The sequence below is a fragment of the Stegodyphus dumicola genome, chromosome 3 (assembly GCF_044657685.1).
Source record: "Stegodyphus dumicola isolate Sdum_Otavi_A_Nest chromosome 3, ASM4465768v1".
Classification (NCBI taxonomy): Eukaryota; Metazoa; Arthropoda; class Arachnida; order Araneae; family Eresidae; genus Stegodyphus; species Stegodyphus dumicola.
Window position 1 is genome coordinate 4,263,754 of NC_140770.1, and position 15,751 is coordinate 4,279,504.

Consider the following 15,751-nt stretch of genomic DNA (forward strand, 5'->3'; position numbering starts at 1 on the left):
CGTATTAAGGATGGACACATTTAAGATTTATTAATGGAATACTTTGGGAACACCGCGAAAACGCTCATGCAGACAGCCCGTTCTCGGGATTCGAACCTCGAACCGAACTACCAGCGTTCGGCGACTTTACCGCTTGGCCGCTGGCGAGTCATTGGGTACTCGATTACGGCATTAATGTTTGGTTCTGCGCATGCTCGGCGCCATTGCTGTCTGTGGTTATGCGAGCTCTTCAATTTATCATTATTTTTTGGTAATTACATCGTGTATATGAAATTTCGCGTTTTATTTTACATTAAAATGTGATCTGAAGTTGTTTGAGATGTAGTGTACATTTATAACATTTATTTGGAGAGCTACAAGCATATTCAGCGGGTAGCAGAATGGATTGTTTATGTTTGCTGAATTTTGATTTGAAGTCGTTTGGCCTAAAAGCTGTGCGAGTTGGTTCACCTCGAAGCGATTCGGTATGTATTTCGTTTTGCTTCGTTATTTTACACATTAAACAGATTTTTATAAATTTTACAGGAATTTGGGAATCATTTTGTTTCGTAGCATATGATAGTGAGAAATTGCACATTACTCAATACTTTGAAGTGATATCGATGAATGCGTGTGTAAACTGTATTGGCAAATCTTTCTTGAATAACTTTCTGTCTATTTATTTGTGTTATTTGGAGGAAAACGTGATAATTATTTATATCTGATATGTATACATGAGTACGATTGAGTACTGAAATTATTACCGTACTTTTAAAGAACAAATATTTATTTGTGTTTTATCAGTGCTTAAACTTATTTTCACACCGTATGCACACCCTATTCTGTTATTACCTTATTATATTGTTTTGAAATTAAGAAACAGACATACATCTGAAAACTGTGCTTCATTGTGGGTAAGCTTTTTATGAGTAGTTTCTGTATATTAGGAATGTATTGGAGTATTTTCACATCTTTTGCACGGATTTTTGTATTGAATATTACTTATATATACTTCACTGAAATAGTGAGGCGAAGCTGGATATGAATACTGTGTCATTGTACATAGACTTTCTACGAGTATTCTCAGTGTATTTAGAGCAGAGTCTCTTAAACTGTAGGTCACCTGCAGCAGAGTGTCGCCAAACATTTTATGAGCTTTGATATTTCTTTGACTTATAATAATAATTTTACAATTAACAAATAGTTTTACACAATATATCTGAAGATGGATAAAGATAAGACCATACAGACAAAATCGAAAAACGAAAACGTTTTGACGCATTCTTTTTACAATATAAACGTTCATTTTACTTGCTTTGCACGTGACGCTGTCATTTCGTCTGTTACTCGTTGAAAATGTTCACATTGTTCTATGTTTTAAAATTAGAAATAAAATTAATGACTTAAAATTGCAAAAGTTTGGGCAATGCTTATGGTGCCGCGAAAAAATCTCAGTGGAAAAAAGGGGTCGCGACTGAAAGAAGTCTAAGAAGCCCTGATTTAGAGTGTTCTGGAGTATTTTCACACACGATTTGCACAGAAACACTAAAGCAAGCGCGTCAACTCGCCAATGAAAGAAACAAAGCAAAGCATATATGTTACTTTACTATATTTTCTCTACTGGAAGGTAACATGCAACTTTTATAAGATGTCATCCTCGCATGTAATGAGTTTGGGTAAAAAGGATACATTTTAAATATAAGATAAGCATATAAATGCTGTTCGTATCTAGGGGATATATATCAGATGAATACGTAGGTTTGCAGTTCCTTTTATTTAATTTCATCCACCGTAATAGATTTATTACAGTATTTATCTACAGAGTAAAGTAATAATTGAATATTTAATTACTAAATGTCCTATTCCCAATTACGTTTTAGTCCAAAGGGGTTTTGTCCTTGAAGGACTATTGTTTTTGCTTTGCGATTTTGCGTTGGTTCAGTAATGTTCGTTTCACTTTTCAAACTGTTGCCACAATTGATGGAGAAAGTATTTCTCTCGCCTTCCTACCGTGCTTTCGTGGTATAATGGTCAACACACTCGGTGCGTATTAAGAGGTCTGAGGTTCGAGTCCCAGCAAGGGCATTGCTCATGTTTCACGTTTCCTGCTTCCAAATATCCTAATGTCTCTACACTGCGAGGGAATCATATTCATCTTAATAAATTAAAAAATAGCAAATTAAATAATACTTGTAAAGTAGATTACAATAGCAATTAGTGGCACAGCAGAAGTTAGTTTATAACTATAACACGAAGCATGGATAGAATTTTGTCCTGTTAGGGAAATAAAAATTTTAGATTACCTATTTGTGCAGAATTTCATAACATAACCGTCATTCAGTAAAGTGATGGTCGAGAGTTTAATTTTGAACCTCGCTGCTAGAAACCTGAGATACATTAAAAAATTTGATGATGAAACATTTTATCGCATTTAGTATAAAGTAATTATTAAAGAAGAAGGATGAATTTAATGAGAAAAATACGGTAGTTCTTTATAAAATTATCTAAACGGCCATCTGCATCCCGTTTGATTGACCGTTTTATTGCTAGAGGCTTGGACGTTCACAGCTTGGGGCAATTTTTTCTCACCCCAGTTGTGGCAATTTTTTTCCCACCCTAGTTGTGGCAATTTTCCCCCACCCCAATTGGAGCAATTTTTTACCCACCCCAGTTGGGGCAATTTTCCCCACCCCAGTTGGAGCAATTTTTTCCCACCCCAGTTGGAGCAATTTTTTCCCACCCCAGTTGGGGCAATTTTTTTTCCACCCCAGTTGGGGCAATTTTCCCCCACCCCAGTTGGGGCAATTTTTTCCCACCCGAATTGGGGCACATTTTTTGCCAGTGGTAACCAGAAATGAGATTTCATACCCAAAATTTATCGCTAATCGAAGGGGCACCCAGTTCTACACCATAGCCTTAGTTTTTAACAATTTAACACTCTTTTCTAACAGTAAACACTCTTTTCTAACAATATTTTTAACACTCTTTTCTAACAATAACCTTAGTATTGCACCATCTTTTTCAAGCATTGATCGGGTGCTGCAGCCCTTCACTTCTGCGGAAGAGAAAGCGTTCTTATAATAGACATAATTAATAGTTTTCTCGTAATAGTTTAACTTCAATTATAAATGTTTTTTGCTGTCATGATTGTATTTTCTTACTTAATGCAGAGAAAAATCTCTCATGTGTTTCGTTCTTTCCTGTCTGTGAGTAACGTCTATATAAGTAGCATTATATTTACTAAATAGTCAGAAATTCCGATATCTGCATGGATTTCCACGGTCAGAACTTCCAATATCTGCATTGACCTAAGTGCAATGGATATGATTTGAAAGTTTCATTAGCGGCTGAGCGGTAAAGTTGCTGAACACTGGTAGCTTTGACCTGTGTTCCATTCCAGTCAAATCGGCTGGCTGCAGGGACGTCTTCGTGGCTTCCCCAATGTGTAACTTGTATAAGAGCCAGTTTTCCTTCGAAAGTCCACCGGGATCTAGTTATATTCGTATAATGAAAATTTATCCTTTGACTATAGAGTTTTTCTATTTGCATTTCATGGTCTTAGTGCTTTCATATCCTAGTTCTTTGTAAAAGAATTTTATGTGTTTGATGTTGTTGCGGGTTTTATTATACACTTGCTATTTTATACTTGAATGTAACGTTGTCTTAAATTTCCATGCAGTGTGCATTGAATAGTGCATGGTTTCTTGTCTTTATTTTTAAGTTTTGGAAATACACAACCTTTTGTTTGGCGCAACATTATCAGGTTCAGTGTTCCTCCTTACTTGCTTTGGGAACATTAAATGACCTGACTCGGAACAGGGAGCTTACTAAAGCTATGTTCAATAAATGTGGGAAGTAGACAAGATACACAGGAAGGGTATACGAAACCCTTTATTTTTCTCTCTTCTTGAAGATTGGCCGAATATTAACAGAAAGGCCGTATGTAGTACAGAGAACTGTTAACACTACGATACGTTTAAAATTATCAAGAGGATTAAACCTCTGGCCTTGAAGGCAACCAGCAACCGAGTAAAACTGCTATGGCAAGCGGCCTGCTCCTAATCACTCCTTCCTCTCTCTTGCTTGGCAAAAAGCCACAACTTAAGTACTTGGCGTTCGCAAGACAAATTTGCATAAATAAGTTAAAGCTTTTAATTCTGGCCGGAAGTAGAAAATAAGAAGTGATAGTAAAGATTTAAAATAAAATAAACGTTAGTAAAACTTAAGATCCTTACAACATAACCCCCATGGGCTTTGTGCCAAAATAACCCAACCAACCCTTAAAAAGTCCTTCATGAAGGCATCCTTCCCCTTAGGAAAATACCCCTCGCGAGCTTCAAAATTTTCTGAGCGTAATGAAGAGAAAAAAAAAAATAAAATCTAGAAGCACTCACATTTTATATTACGCCCAAAAGGAACCTTTTTTTAAAGATTTGAGTATTACCTATAATTATTGAATATCATGTTCTTCGCCCGTAAACCACATACATTTGAAAACAGCATATGTTTAGAATTTCCGCACTGGAGATAAAACTGTTCTTTTCCGTACAGTGCTCGCTCTGAACTCGTTGAGTTTGTTAATCAAAAATTCGTTAAAGTTTTACAAAATATGAAATAGATTAAAACGAAATTCGGCCGTCCAGATGCCCATGTTTGGGTGGAGGATTACATTATTCAAAATCTGATGGCTCTAGATACTGTCGTTTTCGTCACAGTGCGAGAAACATACATGTATTCATGCAGATTCTTCATTATTTAATTTCTTTACATATAATACAGGGCGATAATATTAACAATTTGCAAGGAGACACGGACATTTATGGTAAAACAGTGCAAAATGCCGCTTCGAAACTAACAGCCTTTCTAGGCTACTGCCGCTTTGGGCTAATAAATTAATTTAACAGTAAATAAAAAAAGTCTTATGCAGAGCTAAAGGTAAATTAAAAGAAATAATCACTGTAAAATATAAGCAAAATTAATTATTACGGTTAAATACAATTTTAATATTAGAATTAAATGTATAAACATTTTTAAGGAGTCAAAAGTGTTTATCACTAATGACGTAGTATGAAATATAATTGAAATAAAATTCCTTTATAGAAATTGTGCTATAATACTCATCTATAATTTAAAAAAAGCAGCACAATTTAGAATTTTAAACAAAACTTTCAAATTTCGTTTTTAAATATTTTAGTAATTTTTACTTATTTACACCAATAAAAAGCATAAAAATTGCAAGAGAAAAAGGCTTGTTTGAAATTTTCTATTAGTTCAGATTAAAAATATTATTTTCTAAAAGAAGTAGTTACAAATTTCCTTATAGGTAAAAAAATATCCAGCCCTGAAAGCGTGCAATAGCTTTATAATTATTTGGAACGGTTATTATTCTTGATAAATATGCTAGATTTTTAAAAATCAATCTCAATTTAAAAAATAAAAATATGTAGAAATTCTAATTTGTGAAATGAGGCGCTACAACCAGCTTTTTCTTGACAATTATACAGGCTGCAATAGGCAACCAATGTTAAATTTCTGCAAGTCGTCCCTACTCCTCCGGATGTGATCAAAGTGACAGCCGGCAACGCCTCAGACCAGGAAGAAAACCCGTTTGGGTTAGTCTATTTCTTATAAGGTCCATGATTTTCTACTGCTAGGAATTACAATTTTTTCTAACTAAGAGTTTAAAATAGAATCAATAATAAGAAATTACTGTTAAAAAATGAAAGCTGTAAGGCATATTATGAAAATATGTTTCCAGAGAATGTTAAATAAAGTAAAATTAAATAAAATTCTTCATAATCATTAGTTTAATGCCGTTATAATTGCTCCTGGCCTTCTGGCGTTATTAATTTCATTATAATCGTAGCTAAGTAAAGGAATCCTTTCATTCTCAACCTTGCGGATGTTCTTAAAGAATTTTCTGGCAATTTTGGCCATAAACGTTTTAATTTCTAGAACTTTAAGTTCATTATGAATATCTGCATTCCTGATAAACTGCATTTCTGCATAATAATATCTGCATATCTGATTCATTAATTAAAAATTATGATTTCCAAAATCTTGTTCGATAACATATATATTGGTTACAACTTTGTTTAAGAGAAAAAAGATCGTCCTGACATGTATGAATTGCACAACGATATCAAGTAAAATATAAGGTCATTTTTCATTTTATGAAATTTAAGTTTTAAATATAAATATAGATGCAGTTTTTCTCGTTTAAAATTAAAGTTTCATATCAGACAAAAAGGAGTTTTCGACCTTTAAATATAAAATCCTTTTCATAAATAAAAGGTAATTTTCTTCTTTTAAAAACTAGTTTATATTTATAGAAATCTATTGGGTTTTACATTGTAAAATTATATTTCTTGGGGTGATTTTGGACTTTGTAAAGCAAATTTTTATTCCTACAAAAGAGGCTATTTTGTCCTGTAACAGTTAAACGTTTGCAATAAATTTAAAGGTCCTTTATGACTGTTCGAAGATAAGGTTTAAATATAAAATTCTTTTCATAAATAAAAGGCAATTTTCTTCTTTTAAAGACTAGTTTATGTTTATAGAAGTCTATTGGTTTTACATTGTAAAATTATATTTCTTGGGGAGATTTTGGACTTTGTAAAGCAAATTTTTAATCCTACAAAAGAGGCTATTTTGTGCTGTAACAGTTAAACGTTAAAAGCAAAATTAGCTTTGCAATTAATTAAAAATGTCTTTTTAATTTTTTCATAGTAAGAGTTTTTCCCGTGTAATTGTCTCAGAATATGTGTCAGTTTTCTCTATAAAATTAATTTTATCCCTCCCTTTTTTCCCCCAAAAATATTTCTGACTTTTTGCTGCTACAGAATTGGTAAGGGTAATTTTTCTTTAGTATTTTTGACATTGCAGTCCATGTAATAGTCTCAAAATATTCAAAATTCTGAGAATATGCATCAGTTTTCTCTATAAAATTAATTTTACACTTTTCTCTCCCTTTTTTTTTTCCAAAATATTTCTGTTGTTTTGCTGTTACAGATTTGGTTGAGATAATTTTTCTTTAGAATTTTTGACATTTCAGCTTGGAAAATTTAGAAGGATTTGAAGGCAAGATTTATAGACCCACGATTCTAGAAGATTCGAGAAATATGTGACAAAATGAAAAATGTCTCCATGGTATCAGCGCGTAATGGATGTACTTTACAGAAAGTTTGCGATGAATTTCGTAGTTTTTGGAGAACGTCTGGAAGAACAATGAAGACATAATATTTGAATGTTTTACTCCTGATACTAGAATCTTTTTTTTTTAACATGTTTATCTTCCCTTTATATTCTCTACTTTTCACTATATACAAGCATGGAAAATATCAAAAATGCTTCTAATCTTATTACTTGGGCAGGCATTATAGAAAGGGATTTTTTTTTATTAAGAAAGAAATTGAAAACTTACAATTTAAAAGATCCATCTAATATGTCTTAATGCATCATACACAGAGGCATTTTGACATCTGATGAAATCTCTGTGGATCCTAAATTCGACTGCATGGTGCCTATCTAAATTCTGCTTGCAGTGCCTGTCTAAATTCTAAAGGTTTTGGCATTTCTAGATGTTATTGTTTGGTGTGTCACTAAATTCTAAAAACTCTGCCACACCAGCTCTGTAACCGGCCTTTACTATACATATTTCATATTTCTTTTGAATTCCATATTAGTAAATAAATTAAATTAGTCACTTTTTCTATACATTCTAAATGCATTTAGTGTTTTTTAGATAAACGGAAATCCTTAATTAAATCCAAAAATTCTAAAATGAAAAGGAAACGTGCTGAAGAAAGAAACTGAATAAATAAAGAAAATTATTCTTCAAAGATATGTGCAGTTATTATTATATTGTTGTACCCAATTGTTTATGATTTCAGCCTTTACTATAATTTTCCATTTCTGTTTCCTAATATGATAAGAGTTACTGAGCCAGTTTAAATTTATTTATTAAAATAATTTCAAGTTTAAAATAATTTCAAAAAATTTAAAAATAATTTCAAGTTAATGGCTGACATTTTATACCCACTAAGTTCTTTACCAACTCTCAGTTAATTAAAAATCTTTTTATGTTAAAATTTTAGTTAAAAATCAGTTAATTAAAACTGTTAATTAAACAGGTAGTTAATTAAAAATCTTTCTGTGTTAAAATGTTAATTAAAACAGTTAGTTAAACAGGTAGTTAATTAAAAATCTTTCTATGTTAAAATGTTAATTAAAACATTTAATTAAACAGGTAATTAATTAAAAATCTTTTTATGTCAAAGATATGTGCAGTTATTATTATGTAAATTACCCAATTGTTTATGATTTTAGCCATTACTATAATTTTTCATTTCTGTTTCCTCATATGATAGAGTTACTGAGCCAGATTAAATTAAAATTAAATTGTATAATCTTTGACCACTCGTCCACATTTTTAGTTTGAATTTGAATGTTCTTGTTTAATTACGCCACCCTGAGATGTAATTGACTTTGTTAGCATCAGAACATGCCTTTATGTTTGTTCCCAGTTCTTTTTAAATAAAAGGTTTATTTAAACCTTTGTCTGATATTGTAGTTACTTTCAGACATAGTGATAATTTGCTTCACGTCTGTTGGGGGTTTTGGACTATTAAAAACCAGTTATTTAACTATTTAACTTTTACAAGATCAAGTAAACCCTCATAGGTACATTGTGGAGAAGTTTACAAGTTAGGAGATAAAGCACGCAGAAACTAGCGAGAGCATTGGTTTGCATATTGAGACAAATCTCTAATTATTGTTAGGAAAGATGCTTAAAGAGAAGGAAATCGATATAAACTAGCCAAAATGTTTTGTAAGGCTTCAAATTAAAATGACGGATAAATATTTTGTTGAGTGTTGTTGTTACAAAACATAAATGTTTTGTAGCTTTTAATATGTAATTATTCTAATATCCTTTAAGAATCAGTGTCATAAATTACATGTATTTTAAACTGTGAAATTTTATTAGATTTAGATTTTAATAGGATCCATAATGACTAAGGTTACCTATTCACCTAATTTAATAATTTATAAGTAACTGCTTACCCTTAAAAATTATCTCTACATATTAAAGCGAGTTATTGCCTTTCATTTATACTCACTGTAGTCGCAAGTTAAAACACAAAAATGTAGAAATTCAAGTAAAACATATTATTTGCATCTACTGAGACTTAAAATAGTAGAAAACAACTTACATCTCTGGTGCTTTAATGGCAATTGGAACCTGAAAGTATATTAACTGGGTTACAACCCCTGGAACTCTACACAAAGCTATGACACTAACTGCATCAAACAGAGCTTGACTAACTTTTAAACTTGCCAACCGTGCCTGCATCATGCCTTTCAGGTTTGTTCTAATCAGCAGGTCTCTCTCTAAACAAGCAGCTGCGGTGATAACATCAGTCTTTTGTTATGAATCATGCTGATTATGATTTTACTTCTCATTTTAACCTATGCCGTTTGACATAAAATCTTCTGGCTATTTACTAAACCTCTGGACCAGCGATTCTCAACCTTTTGACTAACGTGTACCATCTAAACAAAAATTGAAAACCCTTTAGTACCACCACCACAAAGTACTACTACTACTACCACCACTCTCGAACAAAGCTCAGATCGCATAAATTTACGAGTGTTAGAGAAAAAACTCAATGAGGATGTTGGGGTTTTAATTTTTGAAATAAATAGTTAAAAATACTTTGCTTCTTTGTGTACGACCTATTTTCTTGTTACGTACCACCAGTGGTACGCATACTACCGGTTGAGAAACTCTGCTCTAGACTGACCAAGTATGTGACAAAATGAGACAAAAAAAATTTACAAAAAGCTAACTATTAGTAAAACGTAAATGTCACTCATCTTTTTTCAAATATGTCCTACCTATTATAAGTGTAAAATATTTAATGCTAAAATATTTACTGAAGTTTATTTTATTCTCAAACTTATTAATAATTATGTTAATTAATTCATGTTTAGTAATAATGCATATTACTTAGGAATCTATTTTATCTTTAGGATGATATTACAAGAATGAAATTTAGGCATAGAATAATATTTTTAATTGAATTTATTCTGTTCCCATTTGCTTACAGATCCTTAATTTTTTTCATGAATGGTCCTTAAAAGTACTTAATTTCCGTGTGTACGAACTCTGTATAGCATTCAATTTCAATAATATGTTTTTATATTGTGTTCATTACTTTTGCTTGTAATAAGTCTAAGAATGAATCCGTTTGATGCCAACGAGGTAAGTAAGAGTCATGCAGGAATAGTTAAACTATGATGATTCCAATATTCAGGCAAATACAATAAACAATTGTGGTTGGACCCCACTTTATTGGGCAAAACAGAATGGTCATTGTTAATAAATAATTTATTATTAAAGTTTTACACAGTATGAAATACTAGATAATGAAACAAATTAAGACATTTAGATTTTGGGCCTCCAGGTGTCCATATTCGGATGGAGGACTACGTTACTCAAAAGGGGATGGTTCTAGGTACCGTTGTTTTTTCACAATGCGAGAAACATGCAGTAAACATGCATTAATTTCTTTAAATATAATACAGGGCGATAATATTTGGTGGCAATAACTCAGACTTATGATGAAAATATCAGTGCATAATTAAGTGTAACGTACCGAACTGAATGCATAAAGTAATTCAAATTAATGATATGGCGCCGTTTACGGCCCTATTTACTATTTAAAACTATGATTATTATTAACTTACTTATCAAAGAATTCTCACTCATTAAGTGTAATTCGACTAGTTTTGATAATGAGAAATTAAGGCCAACAGCCTGTTTTATAACTCATATTCTAACTCATGCTGAATTTTTTACCACTAATATTTATGTTATAAAAAGAGACACATCACTTGATGGTATAATTAGTGTAGACTCGGGTGAAAACTCGTAGTTCGATTTAGACTGGATTCTATTGCAGGCAAACGGGCTAGCTGGGATTCACAAACGGACTAGTTGGGAAACCCATTTGAACAGCAAAATAGCTAAACAGTTAAAAGTAGCACATGTTTAGAATTCCCTGTATACAGTCTCAATGGCTGGGAATAAATATATTTTATTCCATACTTTAAAAATACAGATTCTTAAACCACACATCTTTGTTATGTCTTCATTTCTAGTTCCCTGCAAATGAATCTTGACAGTTTTATTGTTGTCCATGGTACTCCTTAAACCTCAATTCAATCATAAATAATTAGAGAAGGTGAATGTGCATCTCCCACGGCGAAGTTGTAGACGGAATGTCAGTTTCCCAGGAAAATAAAAATCCCACACTGTTTAAACTATACAATTTAGATCTCTTATAAAATGTACAATAAAAGAGTTATAATGTAAGACAACCTGCTTTTATATATTCAGCTTATAATACCATTTTTTCTTACGTCTTGCATGCAAAACAATTAGCGTATTTCCTCGCGTAAATCCCTTTTCTCCCTTGCGTATTTCCTCTTTGATCTTAAGCGCCAGGTTCTGAAAGTTTTAAAAATATTCGCGTGATTTTTCTCCTTTCTCAATGCGTTCAGAAAACGAACTCCCTTAAATTCTAAAATGAATTTGTTCATATAGGTGATTGTTTTCATCTTACTAACAGACAAACTCTCGCAAAATACTTGCGAAGATACCTCCGAAACGTTCCTATCTAACTGTTGAATTTTATGTTAGTCTAATTCAATAACCGACAAGTCAGAGCGAAGCAAACACCAACTGACATTCAGTTTACCATTTCGCTGAGCCAGCTGCATAGATATTTTGAGGAATAACAACGGCGAGATCCATGTTACAGGGATGTAGACATGAAGACATATTAGTTAAACTAATGTTAATATTACTACTCATTCTTGTTGGAATAAAGATTACTTAAAAAAAGTAATATTGTAATAGTTACATGTAGGTCATTCAAAGAATACTTTTCATTTCTCATGTTCTTGCTGTAACCACGTCCTTTGGAAATTAAGGTATTCGCATAATTTTTCCCTCTCGATTTACTTACGAAACATTTACTACAAAAAGGGGGGGGGGAAGTGCGTAAGGAAATACGGTGTTCCATTTCACGGCCGACATTTCTCAGTTTCATATCTTCTAGCCCACCAGCGGCTGAGCGGTAAAATCGCTGAACACTGGTAGTTCGATCCGAGGTTCGAATCCCGCGAACGGGCTGGCTGCATGAGCGTTTTCGAGGTTATTTCCATGTGTAACGTGTATACGAGCCAGTTTCCCTTAGAAATTCCTCCACGAAGGCATCCCTCCTTTTAGGCAGATAGCCTTCTAGGCTTTGCCATAATGGCACACAGATATCTTCTTCTAAACAAGGGTTTAATTTGCTACCAGAAAACGTTTTGACTGAACGAACACTGAAGTTAAACTCTGAAACTTTAAGCTTGGCTTAGAGCATTTGTCATTCCATTTCTCAATACCTCATCATTTTATTCAGACTCTTCGGAACAGATTGACCAAGTTCTACTGTATACGAATTTTTACTTTAGCTTTCTTTTAATTGCATGAAACATTATTCATATTGATTTCATAAATAGTATTAGTTTTCTGTATGAATCATAAATAGTATTAGTTTTATGTATGAGATATAATTTTGGGCCAAAGCGTATTTTGTTTGCCTATCACATTTCTATCATTCTTGTGGTTTACTGCCCTCTAGAACATCGGTACATTTTTAGTTCAGACTTTAAAGCCTGGGTTAGCAGAGAATGATATATTTCTTTGCAACAAAAATGGTCAACATCCATATATATATATATATGTAAGATAACAATGTATGAATCAGAATTATAATATAACTATAAACATTAATTCTTCCTCTCTATTCTAAAATCGTAATAACTTATCTGCATTGCTTCATTCAAATTAATCATGCGATCTTACGTAACCGTTAATACCAGATGCCTCTTGACGACCAATCACGGAATTGTAAACCAAAACTTTTCTCTTCGCGTGCTTCCATCTTTCATAACGACGCACTTCAGCTTTTGCTCTCTGCTGTCCTAAGATGTAATTTCGCTGGCTTGCTTTCTATCCCAACAATATCAAAAATGTAAATCTCTGCACGACTAGAGTGCCAAGTGATTGTGGCCACAAATATCAGTTGCAAATAAAAATGGAATTAAAACTGCCTCGACTGCCAAGTTCTTTAAATACTACGCAATCAAAATTCTTCTTCAATATGGATCTAATCACGCATCTACACTGCTCCGTTATTTCCTTTGCTTTTATTATGACATATATATATATAAAATTCTAAAGACAAAACAATCTACCTATCTATAAAACCGTTGCCACAATTATATGCCTCTTATAATACAGTATTAATAAAATGTAGAATAATTTGGTTTGTTTGGTTACTGCAAAATATACAAGGGCTGTCTGCATGAGGGAGGTCTTTCTAAGGAAAACTTGCTCTTATACAAGTTACACATGGGGAAAACCACAAAAAACAAACAGGCAGCCAGCCCGTTAGCCGACATTCGTACTCCGGACCGAACTACCAGCGTTCAGCGATTTTGCAGCTCGTCCGCTGGTAGCCTCCCCAAAAAAGTATGTAGAATGAAAAGGTACTACTTGAGGTAAATTTGAAATGAAAGAATAATAAACATTGCCAGAAGTAACAAAAAAAATCTGAAAGATTTCAGGTTTTTATATGTTTAGTTTACAGACGCATACATGTTTCGAGAGCATTTAGGCTAACGGCCTACTTTAAAATTTCCGATACACAGTCTCGCACGCTGAAGATAAAAATGTTTTATTCTTTATAGTGCTGCCATTGCTCGTATTGAAATCATTGAGTTTGTTAATCAAAATTTGTTAAGTTTTAAAAAATAAGAAATAGACGATAAAACAAATTCCGAATTAAGCTTCCAAGTGCCCATTGTTCGGTTCGAGAATTACGTTATTCAAAATTGGATGGCTCTGGGTACCGTCGTTTTTTTCATAGTGCGAGAAACATACATGCGTTCATGTCGGTACCTTATTATTTAATTTCTTTAAATATAACACAGGGCGATAATATATGGTAACAAGACATTAGACCAACGCTGAAAATATTGACACTGTGTGTGACGTACCAAATTGAATGCATAAAGTAATTCAAATTAATGATATGGCATCTTTTATGGTACTATTTACTGTTTAAAGCTATGATTATTATTAAGTTACTTAACAAAACATTCTCATACATAAAGTGTATTGCGAAGTAATTCGATATTGAGAAATTAAGGCCGATAGCCTGTTTTACAACTGATAGTCTAAAACATGCTGAATTTTTTACTATTAATATTTATGTTATAAAAAGAGACATATCACTTGATGCTAAAATTGGTGTGGACTCCTTAATCAAGGGGAAGTTCGAATAAGCAAAAATCGTGCATACGTTTTATAAATTTTTGCATCTGCGCATTATTTTCTTGCGAATAAACTATGAAAAATTTGGGGGAAAAAAAAAAAAAAGTGTAAATTTTATCAGTATTTCTAGCACGAAATGGAACAAGTTTAACATTTCAGACCCCTATCCTCTACTCGGAAACCTTTCTTTTACCAATGAAGCCTTCCGCCCTCTCACAAACGATGCAACACATGTTTATCCCCCCCCCATGGCTATAAATTTCCAGGGTCCTGAAAGACATTCAGCCGGGAGAACCCCAGAAGGAGCTTGTGGGCGAATTCCTCGGTGAAAACGACTTTACCGCTCTCTCGCTTTTAATTGCTAGGCAACAACTGATAATTTATTTATAATTTAACACTTTAATGGATTTTTGATTAACACACGTAAAGATTGATTTGATTAACACACTCAGCGCAACACTATTCCAAATAAAGATTTTTAAGATAATTATCTTTCGATCTGTGCTAACAAATTCGACTCTATGAAAGCAAAGTGTTGCAGCGGCCGGAATTAAATATTTTTATCTTCCACGTGCCAGCGTGTTGCCATTCACTAAAGCTTAAGATACTTTCAAATTTGTTCAGGAAGGTTGTCGAGTAATAAATTAAGCGGTTTAAAAAACAATGAACTGAGTTCTTAAGAATATTTTTGTGTACTTTTTAATGTGATTGAATTAAATAAACACGTGTAAAAATCGACATTTCTAATTAGAAATATTCAATATTTTTATAAAATTACACTTCACCGATTCAATCATCATATACTTTTTTATGATTACTGTTTTAGGCTGCTGGTTACATGAGTGGTTAGTTTTTAAAGAAATGATCTAGCGAATATAATAAACTGCATAGTGCGAATATAATATAGTGCTAACACTCTGTCAGAAAACTTAGATATGCTGTTTTTATGTATTCTCTTCGTAGAGAAATTTGAATGGCAATTTGCAGTATTTGAAACTGGCTAAAATGGCCTGCACTCAGGTAAGCCTTTAGTTTTTACATATAAATATAAACTCACGTATTTACCATCAGTTTCCAATAAACCAAATTCCACATCCGGGCTTTCAGGTGATAAGCTTCCGGTGGAGGACTACGTTATTCAAAATTTGATGCCTTTAGATACCGTTGTTTTTTCTGAATGCCAGAAACACGTGGTGGAAACAATTTTAAAAATGTAAAACACATTTAGTGATTTTGTTCGTGATTTTACGCGAATTTTAAGCCCTTTTTATTTAATTTACAGACACATACATGTTCTGAGAGCATTTGGGCAAATGTTCCTTTGTGTTGAGACATTTAAAAACAGCATATCTTTAAAATATTCGATAGACAGCCACCCAG

At 32.7% G+C, this 15,751-nt stretch overlaps 1 long non-coding RNA gene across 1 annotated transcript in view; it reads left to right on the plus strand.

The window, feature by feature from the left end:
* The first annotated feature begins 229 nt into the window (after positions 1-229).
* The window catches only part of LOC118205975 (uncharacterized), an 84,766-nt gene continuing 69,244 nt past the window's right edge, over positions 230-15,751 (plus strand). The window contains exon 1 of the long non-coding RNA XR_015040114.1: positions 230-464. This is a non-coding gene — a long non-coding RNA (uncharacterized LOC118205975). The remainder of the gene's footprint in view (positions 465-15,751) is intronic.